Source organism: Triticum aestivum, chromosome 3D (genome assembly GCF_018294505.1).
Source record: "Triticum aestivum cultivar Chinese Spring chromosome 3D, IWGSC CS RefSeq v2.1, whole genome shotgun sequence".
NCBI classification, from domain to species: domain Eukaryota; kingdom Viridiplantae; phylum Streptophyta; class Magnoliopsida; order Poales; family Poaceae; genus Triticum; species Triticum aestivum.
Genome location: NC_057802.1, coordinates 110,930,424 through 110,954,871, shown reverse-complemented (window position 1 = coordinate 110,954,871; position 24,448 = coordinate 110,930,424).

Here is a 24,448-nt window from a genome sequence, read left to right as displayed (position 1 = left end):
AACTCGTCGAGCACCTGTGTGGCAGCATGCAGATCTTCGTGAAGGCTCCACCACCGCGCCACCTCAGCTGCCTGCCTGCCTACATGGCACCGCACGCATCCCTGGCCGAGGCGCGTGTCAAAGCGAGGAGGAGCGGCGACGGACGGGACGGGCCTCGCCCCCGTCCCTAATAAAGCAATGGGGCACCTAAGCTACGCATTAAATGCGTCTTGTCCTGTAATACGAGCGATAAGCTCAGGGCACTGTATGCATTTCCACCTCCTGTGTGTCATTGTGGCAGCAACTTTCAACTATAAAAGGAGGCCCATGGCATACTGGAGGAGGATTCGGCTCTTTCGAACCACGCACTGACCACAGCTAGTTCGAGAGCTCAAGAACTCTCAGAAATACACCCACCAAAGCAGGACTAGGGTTTTACGCATCCTCGCGCCCGAACCTGGGTAAACAATCCCTGTGTTGTCTACTAGCCCTGCTCTCCTCACAACCCTGCGCCCCGGCAACCATAGTAGGGATTCTTGTGATCCCATAGGTGTCGTTCCACACCGACATCTTTGGCGCGCCAGGTAGGGGCGCAATTGTGAGAATCTGGTCTGGTAGTTAGCCTTGCAGTTCTTCGTCGCCATGGCCCCTAAGAAGAAGACAGCCACGGCGGTCGGCTCGTTGGGAAAAGAACGGCCCGTGCCGGTGCAGACGAGCAGTGGACCGGTCGCAGACAGGACCCGGGCCGCGGCCCGCGCGCACCAGCATCGCCCAGGCAGTCGGAGCCTAGCGAGCGGCCTCGTTCGCGCGCCAGACGACCGGCTACACGTCGCCGCAACCAAAGACGGAGCTGGGCCCCCCGCAGGCGGCGCGGGGCCCTCCAGGGGCGTCGCTGTGCCGACTCTGGGCGGCGCGGCGACCTCCAGGACACCTACACCGGCGACCACCGCACGTTCTTCCCATGGTGTGCGCGCCGAGCAGCGTCACCACGTTGGTGACCCTGGGCACCGCCGTGGGAAGAGCCCTGTGCGTCATCGGCAAGATGAAGGGGTTCAGCACGCTCGCCGAAGCGCTGGTGAAAATGGCACGCAGCCGCTGGGTCGTGACGGAGCTCCTTCTAACAAAGTTAGAAGTCGAAGCGCGCCGCGATCCATGCAGCTGTCCCAGCCGCCCACACCAGCGAAAGCTTTGGCGCGCGCGCAGCTGCTCCTCGATTTCCCTCCTGCTGCTGAGAAGCTCGACGAGTGGAGGGCCACCATCCGGAGCCTCGTCGCCGTCGCCAACAAAGACGATCCGCGACCGGCGGGGCCCTCGGGTCGGCGCTCCACCGAGCCACCACATGCTGGCGCTGGGAGGACCGGGGAGCTGCGGCCACGGTGCACTCTCCTCCTCCTCGCCAGCCGCCGCGGGCGTCGGCCCGTCATGACGACGCTTGTGATAACATCTCCATAGCGTCGTCCGACCCGCGGACCCTCCGCGACCAGCGCCAGGTCCTTCGGGAACGAGCTCACGAAGACGCTCGAACCACCGTCGAGCGCCGGCGCGAAACGCGCCGCCAGTCGGACAAGCGGGCGGGACTCGCTATGGACCACCCGGCACCGGGGGCTCCGGCGGCCTACCTTACGAGGTGGGCTGCCCGGCCTTTACCCGTGAGCTGCGGCAGTTCCAGTGGCCATCCCACCGCACGTTCAAGCCCGACGTCGGCGAGAAGTACACTGGCAAGACCCATCCGTCCGAGTTCCTCAGCATCTACACCATCGCGATGCAGGCTGCTGGGGCTCGCGACGACAAGGTGCTTGCCAACTATATCCCGCTGGCGCTCAAGCCCAATGTGATGTCTTGGTTGATGCACTTGCCGGTGGATTCCATTTCTTCTTGGTCGGATCTGTGCCATGAGTTCGTTGGCGCCTTCACAGGAGGCCACCAAGCTCATGGCCAGGCCAGTGATCTGCATATCATTCCCCAGAAGGAAGGGGAGACCCTGCGCAAGTACATCCAGAGATTCAGCCGGGTGCAGTACAACATCCCCGACGTTCATCCCGCCGCAATGATTAGCGTGTTCCACCAGAACGTGCGCAATCGCAAGACGCGTGAAGAGCTGGCGATGACCAAGGTTAAGGATGTGGCCGAGCTCTATGTCCTGGCCGATAGGTGCGCCCGGGCTGAAGAGGGAAGGAAGTACCCCGGCGAAGACGCCGGCGCGGAAACCGACTCTACCGATGAAGACGCCGCTACCTCCGACGAGGAAGGGCCGACGTCGCAACAGGAAACGCAAAGGCAAGACCGTGCTTGCCGTTGAGGGATCTGACGACACCGGTGCCGGCAAGAAGGTCAAAGCAGACGCCCCCGGCAAGGAGATTGCCGGGTGCGCCGCCTGCCGAGCCTTGGCGGCTACCGACAAGCCAGGAAGCTTCGGCAAGCAATACTGCAAGATCCACCGCACCAAGGGCCACGACCTCCAGAACTGCCGACAAGTCGAGCTGCTTGCTGAGAAGCAAAAGGCTGAGTACGAGAGGCGGGACAAGGAGAAGGACCAGGACGGTGCTGAGGGATCCGGCAAGAAGCGTGGCGGCCAAGGAGGCCGCCCCGGCAAGGACAACCAGCAAGAGAGGCCTGCCCGGGGCCGCGACAAGAAACAAGAAGACGATGATCACGACGAGTCTGGTGAGCAAGGGTTCCAAAAGGCTACAGAGGCCATGTGCGTCGATGGCGGCGCCTCGCTGCATACCTCTCACCGCCAGCTCAAGCAGTGGGCGCGTGAGATTACAGCAGCAGAGCCGTCGTTCGGCACACAGAAGCCGCTGAAGTGGTCCAACACGCCCCTCATCTTTGACGCCGAGGATCACCCTGACCGCACTACCGCGGTCGGGTGTTTGCCATTGTTGGTCTCACCAACGATACGCAACCTCAGGGTGAACAAGATGTTGGTTGACGGCGGGGCCGGCCTAAACCTGATCTCGCCTGTCGTGATCAAAAGGTTGCAAATCCCTGATGGAGATCTTGAGGAAACGGGCACATTTCAAGGGGTCAATCCGGGGAGGAGCCAGCCGAAGGGAAAGGTCACACTGCCCGTGACATTTGGAGGAGAGTTGAACTACAGGACGGAGAGGATCGTCTTCGACGTGGCCGAGATCCCCTTGCCCTACAACGGGATCCTCGGCCGCCCGACACTAGCCAAGTTCATGGCGGCATCACACTACACCTACAACATGCTAAAGATGCCCGGGCCGTTGACCATCATCTCCGTCCCCTCCGACAAGAAGGACGCGCTGATTTGCGCCGACCAGCTCTACCGGGAGGCAGTTGCAGCTGCTGCCACCAAGGCACCTGCTCCTGCCGCTGAAGGCCCGGGAGGGAAGAAGGAGCCCGGCAAGACCTCTCGCACCCACTCCGGCAAGCGCACCTCCTCGGGGTGTTGTGCTACTGTTGAGGACGTGCCAGAGAGCTCTACCGACAAGAGCAAGAGATCCAGAGCCGAGCCGCCGCAGACCAAGAAGGTGCCCGTCGGGGAGGATGGCATGGGTGGGGCCTTCACCATAGGCTCCACCCTCGATAGCAAATAGGAAGGCGTGCTCGTCACCTTCCTGCGGGCAAATGTCGACGTGTTTGCATGGCAAGCGTCCGACATACCCGGTGTTCCCAGGGAGGTGATTGAGCACCACCTAGCTGTCTGCCCCCACGCGCGGCCCGTCAAGCAGAAGGTCAGAAAGCAAGCTCTGGAGAGGCAGGAGTTCATCACAGAGGAGATCAGGAAGTTGGAAGCGGCGGGTTTGGTGAGAGGAGTGCTCCACCCGACGTGGTTGGCCAATCCGGTAGTGGTGCGCAAGGCAAATGGGAAGTGGAGGCTGTGTATTAATTACACAGATATTAATAAGGCTTGTCCTAAGGACCCCTTCCCGTTGCCGCGCATCGACCGGATTGTTGACTCCACAGCCAGGTGTGATCTGTTATCATTCCTCGACGGCTACTCAGGCTACCACCAGATCTTCATGACCAGAGAGGATGAAGAAAAGACATCGTTCATCACCCCATGTGGTACGTATTGCTTTTTACGGATGCCTTTCAGGTTGAAGAGCGCTGGCTCAACATTTGCAAGAGCAGTCCAGATTGGTTTTGAGCCTCAGCTCCATAGAAATATGGAGGCCTACATGGATGACATAGTGGTAAAAACCAAAGACGGGCCAACTCTTGTGCAAGATCTGGAAGAGACGTTTGCCAACCTGCGCAAGATCAACCTCAAGCTGAACCCTGAGAAGTGTGTCTTCGGCGTTCCGTCCAGCAAGCTTCTCGGGTTCTTTGTGTCACAGCGCGGGATCGAGGCAAACCCAGACAAAATCAAGGCTATTGAGCAGATTGAGGTGCCCAAGCGGATCAAAGATGTGCGTCGGCTCACCGGTTGCGTCGCCGCCATGAGCCGGTTCATCTCCAAGTCCGCTGAGCGCGCCCTTCCTTTCTTCAAAGTCTTGAAGAAGGCGGGCCCAATGGAGTGGACCCCAGAAGCCGAGGCAGCATTGCAGGATCTGAAGAAATACCTTTCCTCCACGCCAATACTGGTTGCGCCTAAACCACAAGAGCCATTGCTGCTATATCTGGCGGCGACGAATCAAGTGGTCAGCGCCGCACTGGTGGCACAGAGGGAGGTCGACGAGGAGGCAGTGACGGCGGCAGAACCAGCGGATGGCAAGCCAAAGATTCCCCCGGCAGGGCCTGTTGCCGGCAAGGCGCGGCCCTCGGCAGAGTCTGATGCCACCAAGGCAATGCCCGCGCAGTCGAGTGAAGTGGTGCAGAAGAAGAAAATGATGCAGCACCCGGTTTACTTTGTCAGCTCCCTCTTGTAGGGGGCTAGGTCGAGGTATTCCGGTCTGCAAAAATTGCTCTTCGGCCTCCTTATGGCCTCGAGGAAGCTGCATCATTACTTCCAAGCCCACGAGATCACTGTCGTCACTCGCCTCCCGTTGCAACAGATACTGCATAACCCAGATGCAACCGGAAGGATTGTGGAATGGGCCTTGGAGCTATCAAGTTTCGGTTTGAGTTTGAAAGTACCTCGACAATCCAAAGCAGAGTCTTGGCGGAGTTCATTGCAGAATGGACCTCAACGCCTGACGAAGAAATCCAGGAGACCACTCTCCCCGGCAAGGAAGCAGACCGCGACTGGATCATGTACTTTGATGGGGCTTTCTCGCTGCAAGGCGCCGGTGCTGGTGTGCTGCTCGTCGCGCCCATCGGAGAGCACCTCAAGTATGTGATCCAGATGCACTTCCCCAGGGAGATGTCCACCAACAACACTGCTAAGTACGAGGGATTGCTTGCCGGCCTCAGGATCGCGGTAGACCTCGGGGTTAAGAAGCTCATCGTCAGGGGTGACTCGCAGCTTGTTGTTAGGCAGGTCAACAAGGATTACCAGAGCCCATTGATGGAGGCCTACGTAGATGAAGTGAGGAAGCTGGAGGAGCGCTTTGATGGTATTCAAGCAGAGCACGTCCCCTGAATGGAGACGACATTGCCGATTACCTGTCAAAGCGTGCTGCATTCAAGCTACCTGTGGAACCAGGTACCTTTTTGCTCCGGTTAACTCAACCATCCGTCGAGCCATCAACAGGGCAGAACAAGCGGAGGAAGTCAGGTCCCGGCAAGTACTTTCCTACCGAGCCCCCTGGGGCCGCCGGCAAGGGTGCTGCCATGGACGCTGAACCTGCCCAAGAGCAACTGGCTCCGGCAGGGCGTCAAGCCCTGGCCGTAGAGACAACCGCTCCCATGGAAGAAGAAATTCCTTTGGTCCTTGCCGTCGAGCCCCAGGCTCCGGCATGGGCGTAGCATACCGTCCATTTCCTCCAAACAGGGGAGCTTCCTGAGGAGCAGGAAGAAGCGGAAAAAGTAGCCCGTCGGTCCGCCCTGTACCAGTTCGTCGATGACGTCCTGTACAGGAGAAGACCAAACAGTGTGAAATTGAAGTGCATCCCCCGGGAGGAAGGACTGGAGCTGTTGGCGGAGATACACGGAGGCATATGTGGCTCCCACATAGGGTCGAGGGCCCTTGCCGGGAAGGCGTTCCGGCAAGGTTTCTTCTGGCCCACCACTCTCCAGGATGCAACGGCACTAGTAACCAAGTGTGAAGTGTGTCAGTTCCATTCAAAGAAGCTTCATCAACCAGCTCAAGCCCTTCAAACAATCCCTCTCTCATGGCCATTCTCGGTCTGGGGGCTCGATATACTGGGCCCTTTCCCCCGCGCTGTCGGGGGCTTCGAGTACTTGTATGTTGCAATCGACAAGTTCACAAAGTGGCCGGAAGTGGAAGCAGTGAGAAAGGTGACTGCTCAGTCAGCTGTCAAGTTTTTCAAGGGACTTGTCTGTCGTTTTGGTGTGCCAAACAGAGTCATCACCGACAACGGCACCCAGCTCACGAGCCACACCTTCATGCAATACATTCAAGACCTCGGCAGCGAGGTCTGTTTTGCTTCCGTGGCACACCCACGGAGCAACGGCCAAGCGGAGAGGGCAAATGCTGAAGTGTTGCGAGGCCTAAGGGCAAAGACTTTTGACAAGCTGCGCAAGAGCGGAAGGCGCTGGATTGATGAATTGCCGGTGGTTCTTTGGTCGATCAGGACGACGCCAAATCGAGCCACCAGCCAGACACCTTTTGCCCTGGTCTACGAGGCAGAAGCAGTTCTCCCCATGGAACTCATATACGGGTCACCTCGAGTGCTCGCTTATGATGAGCTTGAGCAAGAGCAGTTGCGCCAAGATGACGCGACGCTCCTTGAGGAAGATCGTCTTCGGGCGGTTGTGAGAGCAGCGCGCTACCAGCAAGCCTTGCGCTGCTACCATAGCCGCAAGGTTCATGCCTGAAGCTTTGAGGAAGGCGACCTTGTTCTTCGGCGCGTTCAGTCGGCCAAGAATTCCAACAAGTTGACGCCAAAGTGCGAAGGCCCTTGAGTCACCAGGCCTGGCACAGTCCGCCTGGAGACTGAGGATGCCGTCCCAGTGAGCAAATCCTGTAACATCGAGCATCTTCGCAAGTTTTACCCGTAAGGCGTGGCTTGCCGGGCCTCCCGGCAAGCCACCTTTTGCACATGCCGGCAAGCACAAGGATCCAACCGCGGCAAGATGAGATCGCCGGGGGCTGCAGATCCAGATAAGTCTTTTATCCTCTGTCATGCATTTCAGAACCAGACTGGGGCATGTGAAACCTCGTTTTTATCTCTAGGCTGTCGTGCTCCCCTTTTTCCTATACCTAAGGATTATTTCCTGGGTCCGGATTTGGTTGTAGCCACGGCGGCAAGGAGGTAGAACGAGGAGCCTAAAAGCCCACCTCATCCCTGCCTCCGCCGAGAGCACGAGAACGGTCGAATGGAGTGGGAGGACGGCAAGGCCTGTTGCCGGCGAAAAACGTTTATCTTAAACAATAACAAGGATTCACTCCTTGTCACGGGATTTACCCACGAACGAAAAACCCGGCAAGCATCCCTTTTTCATTAAAAACATCCCATACAGGTACAGTTCATGCGAGATGAAAAACATGAGCAAGGGGATTACAAGTTCTAAATTTAACGAAGGCTCGTAGGCTTACAAACTAGAAAAGAGATAAGATGCCCGTAATCCCTTTCTTGTCCCTCTCCTCAGGAGGCAGATCAAGGAGGCGAAAGGGCAAAAGGGGTGCCTAGGCGAGCTACGAGTAGCAGAAAGCACCAAGAGAACACCTCGGTGGCTGCCCACGGGTGGGCCGGTGATGAAGGTGCCGGGAAAGGAGCTGGAAGACGAGGCGGCAGGACCGGCAATACGCGATTAAGGCGTCGGTGCCCGCGTACTCCCAGTTGACGGCCTTGCCGCCCGCCCTCTTCCTCTTCCGCAGCCTCCCGACGCCAGCCGCCCAAGGAGACGGCCCCGAGAAGTTCAAGGAGCTGGCCGCGCCCCCGGCAAACCTCTGCCGGAGGAGCGGCCAGGTGCAGACGTTGCTGCTGGCGCACCCGCCCAGGCGCGGGGCATCCGACGCCTAGTCGGACTCGTCCCCGCCATCTGCCCCGCTGTCCTCCTCGTCACTTTCGCTTGAGGAAGAGCTTCCATCGTCAGAATCTCCATCAGAGGAGCTCTCCACGCAGCACTTCAGGCGAGTTCCGAACTCCCCGAAGACCTTGATGGAGAGCACGCCGTCCTCCATTAATTTGAAGTAGAGGACAAGCCCCGCCGTCAGGCTGTGGATGCGAGTGAACGTCTTCCACCCACGACGGAGGTACATGACCCGAGGAGCCGGGAAGTCGACGTCGACCCGCGTGCCCCCATTCCCACAACCCCTCATGTGCAATATGAGGGATTGGGGCCGGTCACGCTCCATCTCCTGAGCGAACGAAGCAGGAAGACGGAGACGACGACGCGGAGGCCGGCGCAGCCTGATGAAGAACTCGCGGGGCTGGTCTCCGACATGGCCTTCCATCGGGAAATGCACCATTGGCGGGGGCAAAGTGGGCGCGCCGCCCCGTCCTCCTCTTCCCCGAGAACTACGACCTCTCCCCGACCTCGCCCCCTCCCCCTTCCCCTCGCGGCCGGTTCCACCACCACGGGCTCAGGAGGAGGAGGGGCGCGCTGTCGAGCTGCGACCCTCGCCGCCACCGTCGAAGGACCCGGGTTCCCTTTCTCCATGGCGAGTGAAAGGAAGAAGAAGAAAAGGAAGAGATAGATGACAAGAGAATGCGGGACGCCATCCCCCCTCCCCCCTCTTTATAAAGGGGCGGGGTCGGGGCTCGGCCGCCCCGCTCGGCCAATCCAGCCACCGGAGGCGCAGGGAACCAGGACCGACCCGCTGCCCCAACCCGCGACGGCCCGGTTTCCCGCCTCCACCGCTTGCTACCCCAGACGCATGAAGGACGCGTGACGGACGTGCAGAACTGAGGGGACGGGTGAAGCGACATCTCCCCACCCCGTGATCGTGGGGAGTGGACGCCTTGAAGACCGCGGCCCGGCCTCATTCGGTAAATGAGCCGCGCCTCCACGCCTCCCTCTTTTTACAGGGAAGGCGCGAGCCGCCTCTTTACTGCGATGTGACGCATGCGTGTCGAAACCGCCCCACGCATGCCGCCCACGTCACGCACACCCCTCCACGCCGCGCCATGCGTGCGGGTCCTGGGAAGCGCAGCGCGCGAAAAGTCTTACCGCGGTAAAAACCGCCCCGCCTGCCCGCGCACCGTTTTGGGCCTGACCCAACAACATGTCGCGCTTATGTGTGGCCCAGGCCCGGGGGCTCCTGTCGGTGTACAAAAAGAGGGGTGCGTTTTTGTACCCCTATACCTGTGCACGGGCAGTCGGAGCCGCGCCTACGATCACGCTAAGCAGAACAGGGGAGGTGAGCCAAGGTAAGACCGAAGCCCAAGATGATCAGAGCAACGCCAAGACCAAGGCCACAAAGAGCAGAGGGACGAAGCAGGTTCCCCCGGCAAGACCCTTGCCGGGGGCAGCCTTGGCAGCCCCGGCAAGATCCTTGCCGGGGCAGCTCGCCCCACACCAACGGAGCGAGCCACCCTTGAGCCCACGGTCCCCAACGTCATCCTCCACGTGGGGCCAGGGCTCGGGAAGGCGCCTCTGTGGTGGCATGCAGATCTTTGTGAAGACATATTCAAGATCAGATGAGGATTACAAGATGACGATCCTCGGCAAGATCCTTGCCGAGGAAGGCCACCAGACCCCCGGCAAGGCCCTTGCCGGGGACGACAGCGCGCCACAGCAAGACCCTTGCCGGGCCACCCGGCAAGGCCCTCGCCAAGAACGCCAGCAGGGCCACCGCCAAGCCCACGTCAACCAAGCTGTCACCGCCGTTCACATGCAGCTGCCAGCCCAACCAGCTGGGCGGGCACCTGCGTGGCAACATGCAGCTCCCAGGCCAACTCATCGAGCACCTGCGTGGCGGCATGCAGATCTTTGTGAAGGCTCCACCACCGCGCCACCTCAGCTGCCTGCCTGCCTACATGGCACCGCACGCATCCCTGGCCGAGGTGCGTGTCGAAGCGAGGAGGAGCGGCAACGGACGGGACGGGCCTCGCCCCCGTCCCCGATAAAGCAAGGGGACACCTAAGCTACGCATTAAATGCGTCTTGTCCTGTAATACGAGCGATAAGCTCAGGGCACTATACGCCTTTCCACCTCCTGTGTCACTGTGGCAGCCCCTTTCAACTATAAAAGGAGGCCCATGGCATACTGGAGGAGGATTCGGCTCTTTCGAACCACGCACTAACCACAGCTAGTTCGAGAGCTCAAGAACTCTCAGAAATACACCCACCAAAGAAGGACTAGGGTTTTACGCATCCTCGCGGCCCGAACCTGGGTAAACGATCCATGTGTTGTCTACTAGCCCTGCTCTCCTCGCAACCCTGCGCCCCGGCAACCGTAGTAGGGATTCTTGTGATCCCATAGGTGTCGTTCCACACCGACAATCATCTTATAAAGCTACTGCCGTACTAAGCCAAATAAGATGCATAAAAGATAAACATCACATGCAATCAAAATATGTGACATGATATGGCCATCATTATCTTGTGCCTTTGATCTCCATCTCCAAAGTACTGTCATGATCTCCATCGTCACCGGCATGACACTATGATCTCCATCATCTTGATCTCTATCAACGTGTCGTCACATGGTTGTCTCGCCAACTATTGCTATCGCATAGCGATAAAGTAAAGCAATTATATGGCGCTTGCATCTTATGCAATAAAGAGACAACCATAAGGCTCCTGCCAGTTGTGATAACTTTAACAAAACATGATCATCTCATACAACAATTTATATATCATCACGTCTTGACCATATCACATCACAACATGCCCTACAAAAACAAGTTAGACGTCCTCTACTTTGTTGTTGCAAGTTTTACGTGGCTGCTACGGGCTTAGCAAGAACCGTTCTTACCTACGCCTCAAAACCAGAACGATTTTTCGTCAAGTGTGCTGTTTTAACCTTCAACAAGGACCGGGCGTAGTCACACTTGATTCAACTAAAGTTGGAGAAACAGACACCCACTAGCCACCTGTGTGCGAAGCACGTCGGTAGAACCATTCTCGCGTAAGCATACGCGTAATGTCGGTCTGAGCCGCTTCATCCAACAATACCGTTGAATCAAAGTATGACATGCTGGTAAGCAGTATAACTATTATCGCCCACAACTCTTTGTGTTCTACTCGTGCAAATAACATCTACGCATAAACCTGGCTCGGATGCCACTGTTGGGGAACACAGTAATTTCAAAAAAAAATCTACGATCACGCAAGATCTATCTAGGTGATGCATAGCAACCAGCGGGAGAGTGTTTCCACGTACCCTCATAGACCAAAAGCGGAAGCGTTATATCAACGCGGTTGATGTAGTCGTACGTCTTCACGATCCGACCGATCCTAGCACCGAACGTACGGCACCTCCGTGTTTAGCACATGTTCAGCTCGATGACGTCCCTCGTACTCTCGATCCAGTTGAGGCCGAGGGAGAGTTCCGTCGGCACAACAGCGTGGCGACGGTGATGATGAAGTTATCGGCGCAGGGCTTCGCCTAAGCACTACGACGATATGACCGAGGTGTGTTACTGTGGAGGGGGGCACCGCACACGGCTAAGACAAATCTTGAGTGCCTTTGAGGTGCCCCCTGGCCACATATATAAAGGAGGGGAGGGAAGAGGTGGCCAGCCCAAGGGGGGTGCGCCAGGTGTGGGGAATCCTACTAGGACTCCCCAGTCCAAGTAGGATTCCCCTCCTCTTTCCTATTCGGAGTAGGAGAGAAGGAAAGAGAGGGAGAGGGAGAAGGAAAGGGGGGCCGCGCCCCCACCCCTTGTCCAATTCGGTTTGGGCAGGGGGGAGGCGCGCGCCACCTCTTGGCCCTTCTCCCCTCTCTCCACTAAAGCCCAATAAGGCCCATTACTTCTCCCAGTGAATTCCCGTAACTCTCCGGTACTCCAAAAAATACCTGAATCACTCGGAACCTTTCCGATGTCCGAATATAGCCTTCCAATATATTGATCTTTACGTCTCGACCATTTCGAGACTCCTCGTCATGTCCGTGATCTCATCCGGGACTCCAAAAAACCTTCAGTATATCAAATCACATAACTCATAATACAAATCGTCATCGAACGTTAAGCGTGTGGACCATACAGGTTCGAGAACTAGGTAGACATGACCGAGACACATCTCCGGTCAATAACCAATAGTGGAACCTGGATGCTCATATTGGCTCCTACATATTCTACGAAGATCTTTATCGGTCAAACCGCATAACAACATATGTTGTTCCCTTTGTCATCGGTATGTTACTTGCCCGATATTCGATCGTCGGTATCATTATACCTAGTTCAATCTCGTTACTGGTAAGTCTCTTTACTCGTTCCGTAATGCATCATCCTGCAACTAACTCATTAGTCACATTGCTTGCAAGGCTTATAGTGATGTGCATTACCGAGAGGGCCCAAAGATACCTCTCCGATACACAGAGTAACAAATCCTAATCTCGACCTATGCCAACCCAACAAACACCTTCGGAGACACCTGTAGAGCATCTTTATAATCACCCAGTTACGTTGTGATGTTTGATAGCTGATACGAATCCAACGTATCTATAATTTTTTATTGTTCCATGCTATATTATATTCTGTTTTGGATGATTAATTGGCTTGATTATACAGTTTTATATTATTTTTGGGACTAACCTATTAACCGGAAGTCCAGCCCAAATTGCTGTTTTTTTGCCTATTTCAGTGTTTCGTAGAAAAAGAATATCAAATGGAGTCCAAACGGAATGAAACCTTCGGGATTGTGATTTTCGGAACAAACGTGATCCAGAGGAGTTGGAGTGGACGAAAAGCAACAGACGAGGAAGCCACGAGGTAGGGGGCGCGCCCACCTCCCCCAGGCGCGCCCTCCACCCTCATGGGCCCCTCGTTGCTCCACCGACGTACTTCTTCCTCCTATATATACCCATATACCCTGGAAACATCATATACGGAGCAAAAACCCTATTTCCACAACCGCAACCTTTTGTACACGTGAGATCCCATCTTGGGGCCTTTTCCGGCGCTCCGCCGGAGGGGGCATTGATCACGGAGGGCTTCTACATCAACACCATAGCCTCTCCGATGATGTGTGAGTAGTTTACCTCAGACCTTCGGGGTCCATAGTTATTAGCTAGATGGCTTCTTCTCTCTCTTTGGATCTCAATACAAAGTTCTCCTTGATCTTCTTGGAGATCTATTTGATGTAACTCTTCTTTTGCGGTGTGTTTGTCGAGATCCGATGAATTGTGGGTTTATGATCAACTTTATCTATGAACAATATTTGAATCTCCTCTGAATTATTTTATGTATGATTGGTTATCTTTGCAAGTCTCTTCGAATTATCAGTTTGGTTTGGCCTACTAGATTGATCTTTCTTGCAATGGGAGAAGTGCTTAGCTTTGGGTTCAATCTTGCGGTGTCCTTTCCCAGTGACAGCAGGGGCAGCAAGGCACGTATTGTATTGTTGCCATCGAGGATAAAAAGATGGGGTTTATATCATATTGCACGAGTTTATCCCTCTACATCATGTCATCTTGCTTAAAGCATTACTCTGTTCTTCTGAACTTAATACTCTAGATGCATGCTGGATAGCGGTCGATGTGTGGAGTAACAGTAGTAGATGCAGAATCGTTTCGGTCTACTTGTCACGGACGTGATGCCTATATACATGATCATACCTAGATATTCTCATAACTATGCTCAATTCTATCAATTGCTCGACAGTAATTCGTTTACCCACCGTAATACTTATGCTATCTTGAGAGAAGCCACTAGTGAAACCTATGGCCCCCGGGTCTATTTTCCATCATGTTAATCTTCCAACACTTAGCTATTTCTATTGCCGTTTATTTTACTTGGCATATTTATTTCTCTTTATCATAAAAATACCAAAAATATTATCTTATCATATCTATCAGATCTCACTCTCGTAGGCGACCGTGAAGGGATTGACAACCCCGTTATCGTGTTGTTTGCGAGGTTCTTGTTTGTTTGTGTAGTAGTGTGGGACTCGAGCGTGGTCTCCTACTGGATTGATACCTTGGTTCTCAAAAACTGAGGGAAATACTTACGCTACTTTACTGCATCACCCTTTAGGGAAAACCAACGCAGTGCTCAAGAGGTAGGAAGAAGGATTTCTGGCGCCGTTGCCGGGGAGTCTACGCACAAGTCAAGACATACCAAGTACCCATCACAAACTCTTATCCCTCGCATTACATTATTTGCCATTTGCCTCCCGTTTTCCTCTCCCCCACTTCACCCTTGCCGTTTTATTCGCCCTATTTTCCATTCGCCTCTTTTTCTCTTGTTTCTTGTTTGCTTGTGTGTTGGATTGCTTGCTTGTCATGATGGCTCAAGACAATACTAAATTATGTGACTTTGCCAATACCAACAACAATGATTTTCTTAGCACTCCGATTTCTCCTCTTACCGAAGCTGAATCTTGTGAAATTAATGCTGCTTTGTTGAATCTTGTCATGAAAGATCAATTCGCCAGCCTTCCTAGTGAAGATGCCGCTACCCATCTAAATAGCTTCGTTGATTTATGTGATATGCAAAAGAAGAAAGATGTGGACAATGATATTGTTAAATTGAAGCTATTTCCTTTTTCGCTTAGAGATCGTGCTAAAGCTTGGTTTTCGTCTTTGCCTAAAAATAGTATTGATTCATGGAATAAGTGCAAAGATGCTTTTATCTCTAAGTATTTTTCCTCCCGCTAAAATCATCTCTCTTAGAAATGATATCATGAATTTTAAGCAACTTGATCATGAACATGTTGCACAAGCTTGGGAGATGATGAAATTAATGATACGTAATTGTCCTACACATGGTTTGAATCTTTGGATGATTATACAAAAAATTTATGCCGGATTGAATTTTGCTTCTAGAAATTTTTTAGATTCGGCCGCGGGAGGCACTTTTATGGAAATCACTTTAGGAGAAGCTACTAAACTCCTAGATAATATTACGGTTAATTATTCTCAATGGCACAACGAAAGATCTACTAATAAAAAAGTGCATGCGATAGAAGAAATTAATGTTTTGAGTCGAAAGATGGATGAACTTATGAAATTATTTGCTACTAAAAGTGTTTCTTCTGATCCCAATGATATGCCTTTGTCTACCTTGATTGAGAATAATAATGAATCTATGGATGTGAATTTTGTTAGTAGGAATAATTTTGGTAACAACGCGTATAGAGGAAACTTTAATCCTAGGCCGTTCCCTAGTAATTCCTCTAATAATTATGGTAATTCCTACAACAATTCTTATAGAAATTTTAATAATATGCCCTCTAAATTTGAGACTAGTGTTAAGGAGTTTATGAATTCGCAAAAGAATTTCAACGCTTTGCTTGAAGAAAAATTGCTTAAGGTTGATGAATTGGCTAGGAACGTTGATAGAATTTCTCTTGATGTTGATTCTTTGAAACTTAGATCTATTCCACCTAAGCATGATATCAATGAGTCTCTCAAAGCCATGAGAATTTCCATTGATGAGTGCAAAGAAAGAACCGCTAGGATGCGTGCTAAGAAAGATTGCTTTGTGAAAGCATGTTCTTCTAGTTTCTATGAGAATAAAGATGAAGATCTAAAAGTTATTGATGTGTCTCCTATTAAATCTTTGTTTTGCAATATGAATCTTGATAATGATTGGAATGGAGATGAGTCAACTTTAATTAGAAGGCGTCCCAAAAATTCGGAGTTTTTGGATCTTGATGCAAAAATTGGTCAAAGTGGGATTGAAGAGGTCAAAACTTTAGATATCAATGAACCCACTATTTTGGATTTCAATGAATTTAATTATGATAACTGATCTTTTATAGATTGTATTTCCTTGTTGCAATCCGTGCTAAATTCTCCTCATGCTTATAGTCAAAATAAAGCTTTTACTAAACATATCGTTGATGCTTTGATGCAATCTGATGAAGAAAAACTTGAGTTGGAAGTTTCTATCCCTAGAAAACTTTATGATGATTGGGAACCTACTATTAAAATTAGAATTAAAGATCATGAATGCTATGCTTAGTGTGATTTGGGTGCTAGTGTTTCCACGATCCCAAAAACTTTGTGTGATTTGCTAGGATTCCGTGAATTTGATGATTGTTCTTTAAACTTTCACCTTGCGGATACCACTATTAAGAAACCTATGTGAAGGATTAATGATGTTCTTATTGTTGCAAATAGGAACTATGTGCCCGTAGATTTCATTGTTCTTGACATAGATTGCAATCCTTCATGTCCGATTATTCTTGGTAGACCTTTCCTTAGAACGATTGGTGCAATTATTGATATGAAGGAAGGGAATATTAGATTCCAATTTCCGTTAAGGAAAGGCATGGAACACTTTCCTAGAAAGAAAATAAAATTACCTTATGAATCTATTAAGAGAGCCACTTATGGAGATGGCAATACCTAGATCTATTCTCGCTTTTATGCCTAGCTAAGGGCGTTAAACGATAGCGCTTGTTGGGAGGCAACCCAATTTTATTTTGATTTTTTTTTATTTTTGCTTCTGTTTAGGAATAAATATTTGATCTAGCCTCTGGTTAGATTTGTTTTTATGTTTTAATTAGTGTTTGCGCCAAATTAAACCTATAGGATCTTCTTGGATGATAGTTATTTGATCTTGCTGAAAATTCCAGAAACTTTCTGTTCACGAAAACAATTTTTAAAAATCACCAGAACGTGATAAAATACTAATTCCAATGGCATAAGATCAATAAACAAATTATTTAGGTCGTCCTATTTTGGTAGAATTGTTTGAGTTCCAGAAGTTGGCGTTAGTTACAGATTACTACAGACTGTTCTGTTTTTGACAGATTCTGTTTTTCGTGTGTTGTTTGCTTATTTTGATGAATCTATGACTAGTAAAATAGTTTATAAACCATACAGAAGTTGGAATACAGTAAGTTTAACACCAATACAAATAAATAATGAGTTCATTACAGTACCTTGAAGTGGTGTTTTGTTTTCTTTCGCTAACGGAGCTCACGAGATTTTCTGTTGAGTTTTGTGTTGTGAAGTTTTCAAGTTTTGGGTAAAGATTTGATGGATTATGGAACAAGGAGTGGCAGGAGCCTAAGCTTGGGGATGCCCATGGCACCCCAAGGTAATCTAAGGACACCAAAAAGCCAAAGCTTGGGGATGCCCCGGAAGGCATCCCCTCTTTCGTCTTCGTCCATCGGTAACTTTACTTGGAGCTATATTTTTATTCACCACATAATATGTGTTTTGCTTGGAGCGTCTTGTATGATTTGAGTCTTTGATTTTTAGTTTACCACAATCATCCTTGCTGTACACACCTTTTGAGAGACACACACATTCAGAATTTATTAGAATACTCTATGTGCTTCACTTATATCTTTTGAGCTATATAGTTTTTGTTGTAGTGCTTCACTTATATCTTTTAGAGCACGGTGGTGGATTTGTTTTATAGAAATTATTGTTCTCTCATGCTTCACTTATATTATTTTGAGAGTCCTACAAAACCGCATGGTAATTTGCTTTAATTGTGAAATTAGTCCTAATATGCTAGGTATTCAAGATTAGTAAAAACTTTCTTATGAGTGTGTTGAATACTAAGAGAAGTTTGATGCTTGATGATTGTTTTGAGATATGGAGGTAGTGATATTAAAGTTGTGCTAGTTGAGTAGTTGTGAATTTGAGAAATACTTGTGTTGAAGTTTGCAAATCCCGTAGCATGCACATATGGTAAACGTTGTGTAACAAATTTGAAACATGAGGTGTTCTTTGATTGTCCTCCTTATGAGTGGCGGTCGGGGACGAGCGATGGTCTTTTCCTACCAATCTATCCCCCTAGGAGCATGCACGTAGTGCTTGGTTTTTGATGACTTGCAGATTTTTGCAATAAGTATGTGAGTTCTTTATGACTAATGTTGAGCATGGATTATACGCACTCTTACCCTTCCATCATTGCTAGCCTCTTCGGTACCTTGCATTGCCCTTTCTCACCTTGAGAGTTGGTGCAAACTTCGCCAGTGCATCCAAACCCCGTGATACGATACGCTCTATCACACATAAGCCTCCTTATATCTTCCTCAAAACAGCCACCATACCTACCTATTATGGCATTTCCATAGCCATTCCGAGATATATTGCCATGCAACTTTCCACCGTTTCGTTTATTATGACACGTTCATCATTGTCATATTGCCTTGCATGATCATGTAGTTGACATCGTATTTGTGGCAAAGCCACCATGCATATTATTTCATACATGTCACTCTTGATTCATTGCCCTTCCCGGTACACCGACGGAGGCATTCATATAGAGTCATACTTTGTTCTAGTATCAAGTTGTAATCATTGAGTTGTAAATAAATAGAAGTGTGATGATCATCATTCATAGAGCATTGTCCCAAAAAAGGCCAAAAGAAAAAAAAGAAAGGCCCAAAAAAAGAAAAAAAAAGAAAAAGGGGCAATGCTACTATCTTTTTCCATAGTTGTGCTTCAAAGTAGTACCATGATCCTTATGATAGATAGTCTCTTGTTTTGTCACTTTCATATACTAGTGGGAATTTTTCTTTATAGGACTTGGCTTGTATATTCCAACAATGGGCTCCCTCAAATGACATAGGTCTTCGTGAGCAAGCAAGTTGGATGCACACCCACTTAGTTTCTTTTGTTGAGCTTTCATACATTTATAGATCTAGTGCATCTGTTGCATGGCAATCCCTACTCCTCACATTAACATCAATTGATGGGCATCTCCATAGCCCATTGATTAGCCGCGTTGATGTGAGACTTTCTCCTTTTTTTTCTTCCCCACATAACCCCCATCATTATATTCTATTCCACCCATAGTGCTATATCCATGGCTCACGCTCATGTATTGCGTGAAAGTTGAAAAAAGTTTGAGATTACTAAAGTATGAAACAATTGCTTGGCTTGTCATCGGGGTTGTGCATGATGAGAGCATTCTTGTGTGACGAAAATGGAGCATGACCAAACTATATGATTTTGTAGGGATGAACTTTGTTTGGCCATGTTATTCTGAGAAGACATAATTGCTTAGTTAGTATGCTTGAAGTATTATTACTTTTATGTCAATATTAAACTTTTATCTTGAATCTTTCGGATCTGAATATTCATACCACAATTAAGAGGGTTACATTGAAAATTATGCTAAGTAGCATTCCACATCAAAAATTCTGTTTTTATCATTTACCTACTCGAGGACGAGCAGGAATTAAGCTTGGGGATGCTTGATACGTCTCCAACATATATAAATTTTTTTATTGTTCCATGCTATATTATATTCTGTTTTGGATGATTAATGGGCTTTATTATACACTTTTATATTATTTTTTTGGACTAACCTATTAACCGGAGGTCCAGCCCAAATTATTGTTTTTTTGCCTATTTCGGTGTTTCGCAGAAAAAGAATATCAAACGGAGTCCAAACGGAATGAAACCTTCAGGAACTCATAATACAAATCGTCATCGAACGTTAAGCGTGTGGACCATACGGGTTCGAGAACTAGGTAGACATGACCGAGACACATCTCCGGTCAATAACAAATAGTGGAACCTAGATGCTCATATTGGCTTCTACATATTCTACGAAGATCTTTATCGGTCAAACCGCATAACAACATACGTTGTTCCCTTTGTCATCGGTATGTTACTTGCCCGAGATTCGATCGTCGGTATCATTATACCTAGTTCAATCTCGTTACAGGTAAGTCTCTTTACTCGTTCCGTAATGCATCATCCCGCAACTAACTCATTAGTCACATTGCTTGCAAGGCTTATAGTGATGTGCATTACCGAGAGGGCCCAAAGATACCTCTGCGATACACGGAGTGACAAATCCTAATCTCGATCTATGCCAACCCAACAAACACCTTTGGAGACACCTGTAGAGCATCTTTATAATCACCCAGTTACGTTGTGACGTTTGATAGCTGATACGTCTCCAACGTATCTATAATTTTTTATTGTTCCATGCTATATTATATTCTGTTTTGGATGATTAATGGGCTTTATTATACACTTTTATATTATTTTTGGGACTAACCTATTAACCGGAGGTCCAGCCCAAATTGCTGTTTTTTGCCTTTTTCAGTGTTTCGCAGAAAAAGAATGTCAAACGGAGTCCAAACGGAATGAAACCTTCGGGAACGTGATTTTCGGAACAAACGTGATCCAGACGACTTGGAGTGGACGACAAGCAACAGACGAGGAAGCCACGAGGTAGGGGGGCACGCCCACCTCCCCCAGGCGCGCCCTCCACCCTCGTGGGCCCCTCGTTGCTCCACCGACGTACTTCTTCCTCCTATATATCCCCATATACCCTGGAAACATCATATACGGAGCAAAAACCCTATTTCCACCGCCGCAACCTTCTGTACCCGTGAGATCCCATCTTGGGGCCTTTTCTGGTGCTCCGCCGAAGGGGGCATTGATCACGGAGGGCTTCTACATCAACACCATAGCCTCTCCGATGATGTGTGAGTAGTTTACCTTAGACCTTCGGGTCCATAGTTATTAGCTAGATGGCTTCTTCTCTCTCTTTGGATCTCAATACAAAGTTCTCCTCGATCTTCTTGGAGATCTATTTGATGTAACTCTTCTTTTGCGGTGTGTTTGTCGAGATCCGATGAATTGTGGGTTTATGATCAAGTTTATCTATGAACAATATTTGAATCTCCTATGAATTCTTTTATCTATGATTGGTTATCTTTGCAAGTCTCTTCGAATTATCAGTTTGGTTTGGCCTACTAGATTGATCTTTCTTGCAATGGGAGAAGTGCTTAGCTTTGGGTTCAATCTTGTGGTGTCCTTTCCTAGTGACAGCAGGGGCAGCAAGGCACGTATTGTATTGTTGCCATCGAGGATAAAAAGATGGGGTTTATATCATATTGCATGAGTTTATCCCTCTACATCATGTCATCTTGCTTAAAGCATTACTCTGTTCTTATGAACTTAATACTCTAGATGCATGCTGCATAGCGGTCGATGTGTGGAGTAATAGTAGTAGATGCAGAATCGTTTCGGTCTACTTGTCACGGACGTGATGCCTATATACATGATCATACCTAGATATTCTCATAACTATGCTCAATTCTATCAATTGCTCGACAGTAATTCGTTTACCCACCGTAATACTTATGCTATCTTGAGAGAAGCCGCTAGTGAAACCTATGGCCCCCAGGTCTATTTTCCATCATATTAATCTTCCAACACTTAGCTATTTCTATTGCCGTTTATTTTACTTTGCATCTTTATTTCTCTTTATCATAAAAATACCAAAAACATTATCTTATCATATCTATCAGATCTCACTCTCGTAAGTGACCGTGAAGGGATTGACAACCCCTTTATCGCGTTGGTTGCGAGGTTCTTATTTGTTTGTGTAGGTGCGTGGGACTCAAGCGTCGTCTCCTACTGGATTGATACCTTGGTTCTCAAAAACTGAGGGAAATACTTATGCTACTCTACTGCATCACCCTTTCCTCTTCAAGGGAAAACCAACGCAGTGCTCAAGAGGTAGCAATAGCACACAAGGTGTTCCTCCGGTATTCGGGAGTTGCATAATCTCATAGTAAGAGGAACATGTACAAGTCATGAAGAAAGCAGTAGGAATGAAACTGAAACGATCATAATGCTAAGCTAATGAATGGGTCTTGTTCATCACATCATTCTCTAATGATGTGATCCCGTTCATCAAATGACAACACATGTCTATGGCTAGGAAACTTAACCATCTTTGATTAACGAGCTAGTCAAGTAGAGGCATACTAGGGACACTCTGTTTGTCTATGTATTCACACATGTACTAAGTTTCCGGTTAATACAATTCTAGCATGAGTAATAAACATTTATCATGAAATAAGGAAATAAATAATAACTTTATTATTGCCTCTAGGGCATATTTCCTTCAATACCTGTCGCGGGCCTCAACACTCATGGGACCGCATACATCAGTATGTATTATTTCCAATAAGTCAGTTGCTCGCTCCATTGTTCCGGAGAATGGAGTCTTAGCCATCTTGCCCATGAGGCATGGTTCGCAAGCATCAAGTGATTCATAATCAAGTGATTCCAAAAGCCCATCAGCATGGAGTTTCTTCATGCGTTTTACACCAATATGACCTAAACGGCAGTGCCACAAATAAGTTGCACTATCATTATTAACTTTGCATCTTTTGGCTTCAATATTATGAATATGTGTATCACTATGATCGAGATTCAATAAACCATTCACCTTGGGTGTATGACCACAGAAGGTTTTATTCATGTAAACAAAATAACAATTATTCTTTGATTTAAATGAATAACTGTATCGCAATAAACATGATTGAATCATATTATGCTCAACGCAAACACCAAATAACATTTATTTTGGGTTCAACACTAATCCCGAAGGTAAAGGGAGTGTGCGATGGTGATCTTATCAACCTTGGAATCACTTTCAACACAGATCGTCACCTTGCCCTCAACTAGTCTTTGTTCATTTTGTAACTCCTGTTTCAAGTTACTAATCATAGCAACTGAACCAGTATCAAATACCCAGGGGCTACTATGAACGCTAGTAAGTACACATCAATAAGATGTATATCATATATACTTTTGTACACTTTGCCTTCCTTCTTATCCGCCAAGTATTTGGGGCAGTTCTGCTTCCAGTGACCATTTCCTTTGCAGTACAAGTACTCAGTTTCAGGCTTGGGTCTAACTTTGGGCTTCTTCATGGGAGTGGCAACTTGCTTGCCATTCTTCTTGAAGATCCCTTTCTTTCCCTTGCCTTTTTACTTGAAACTAGTGGTCTTGTCAACCATCAACACTTGATGCTTTTCTTGATTTCTACCTTCGCCGATTTTAGCATCGCGAAAAGCTCGGGAAATCCTTTTCGTCATCGCTTGCATATTATAGTTCATCACGAAGTTCCAGTAACTTGGTGATAGTGACTAGAGAACTCTGTCAATCACTATCTTATCAGGAAGATTAACTCACACTTGATTCAAGCGATTGTAGTACTCAGACATTCTGAGCACATGCTCACTGATTGAGCTATTCTCCTCCATCTTGTAGGCAAAATACTTGTCAGATGTCTCATACCTCTTGACTCGGGCATGAGTCTGAAATACCAATTTCAGCTCTTGGAACATCTCATATGCTCCATGGCGTTAAAAACATTTTTGAAGTCCCGGTTCTAAGCCGTAAAGCATGGTGCACTAAACTATCAATTAGTCATCATACCGAGCTTTGTCAAACGTTCATAACGTATGCATCTGCTCCTGCAATAGGTCCATCACCTAGCGGTGCATCAAGGACATAATTCTTCTGTGCAGCAATGAGGATAATCCTCAGATCACGGACCAAGTCCGCATCATTGCTACTATCATCTTTCAACATAGTTTTTCTCTAGGAACATATCAAAAAATAAACGGGGAGCTATATCGCGAGCTATTGATCTACAACATAGATATGCAAATACTATCAGGACTAAGTTCATGATAAATTTAAGTTCAATTAATCATATTACTTAAGAACTCCCACTTAGATAGACATCCCTCTAGTCATCTAAATGATCACGTGATCCATATCAACTAAACCATGTCCGATCATCACGTGAGATGGAGTAGTTTTCAATGGTGAAGATCACTATGTTGATCATATCTACTATATGATTCATGCTCGACCTTTCGGTCTTAGTGTTCCGAGGCCATATCTGCATATGCTAGGCTCGTCAAGTTTAACCCGAGTATTCTGCGTGTGCAAAACTGGCTTGCACCCGTTGTATGTGAACGTAGAGCTTATCACACCCGATCATCAAGTGGTGTCTCGGCACGACGAACTGTCGCAACGGTGCATACTCAGGGAGAACACTAGTACCTTGAAATTTGGTGAGAGATCATCTTATAATGCTACCGCCATACTAAGCAAAATAAGATGCATAAAGGATAAACATCACATGCAATCAATACAAGTGATATGATATGGTCATCATCATCTTGTGCCTTTGATCTCCATCTCCAAAGCACTGTCATGATCACCATCGTCACCGGCTTGGCACCTTGACCTCCATCGAAGCATCATTGTCGTCTCACCAACTACTGCTTCTACGACTATCGCTACCGCTTAGTGATAAAGTAAAGCAATTACATGGCGATTGCATTTCATACAATAAAGCGACAACCATATGGCTCCTGCCAGTTGCCGATAACTATTACAAAACATGATCATATCATACAACAATTTATATATCATCACGTCTTGACCATATCACATCACAGCAACCCTGCAAAAACAAGTTAGGAGTCCTCTACTTTGTTGTTGCAAGTTTTACGTGGCTGCTGCGGGCTTAGCAAGAACCGTTCTTACCTACGCATCAAAACCACAACGATTTTTTGTCAAGTGTGTTGTTTTAACCTTCAACAAGGACTGGGCGTAGTCACACTCGATTCAACTAAAGTTG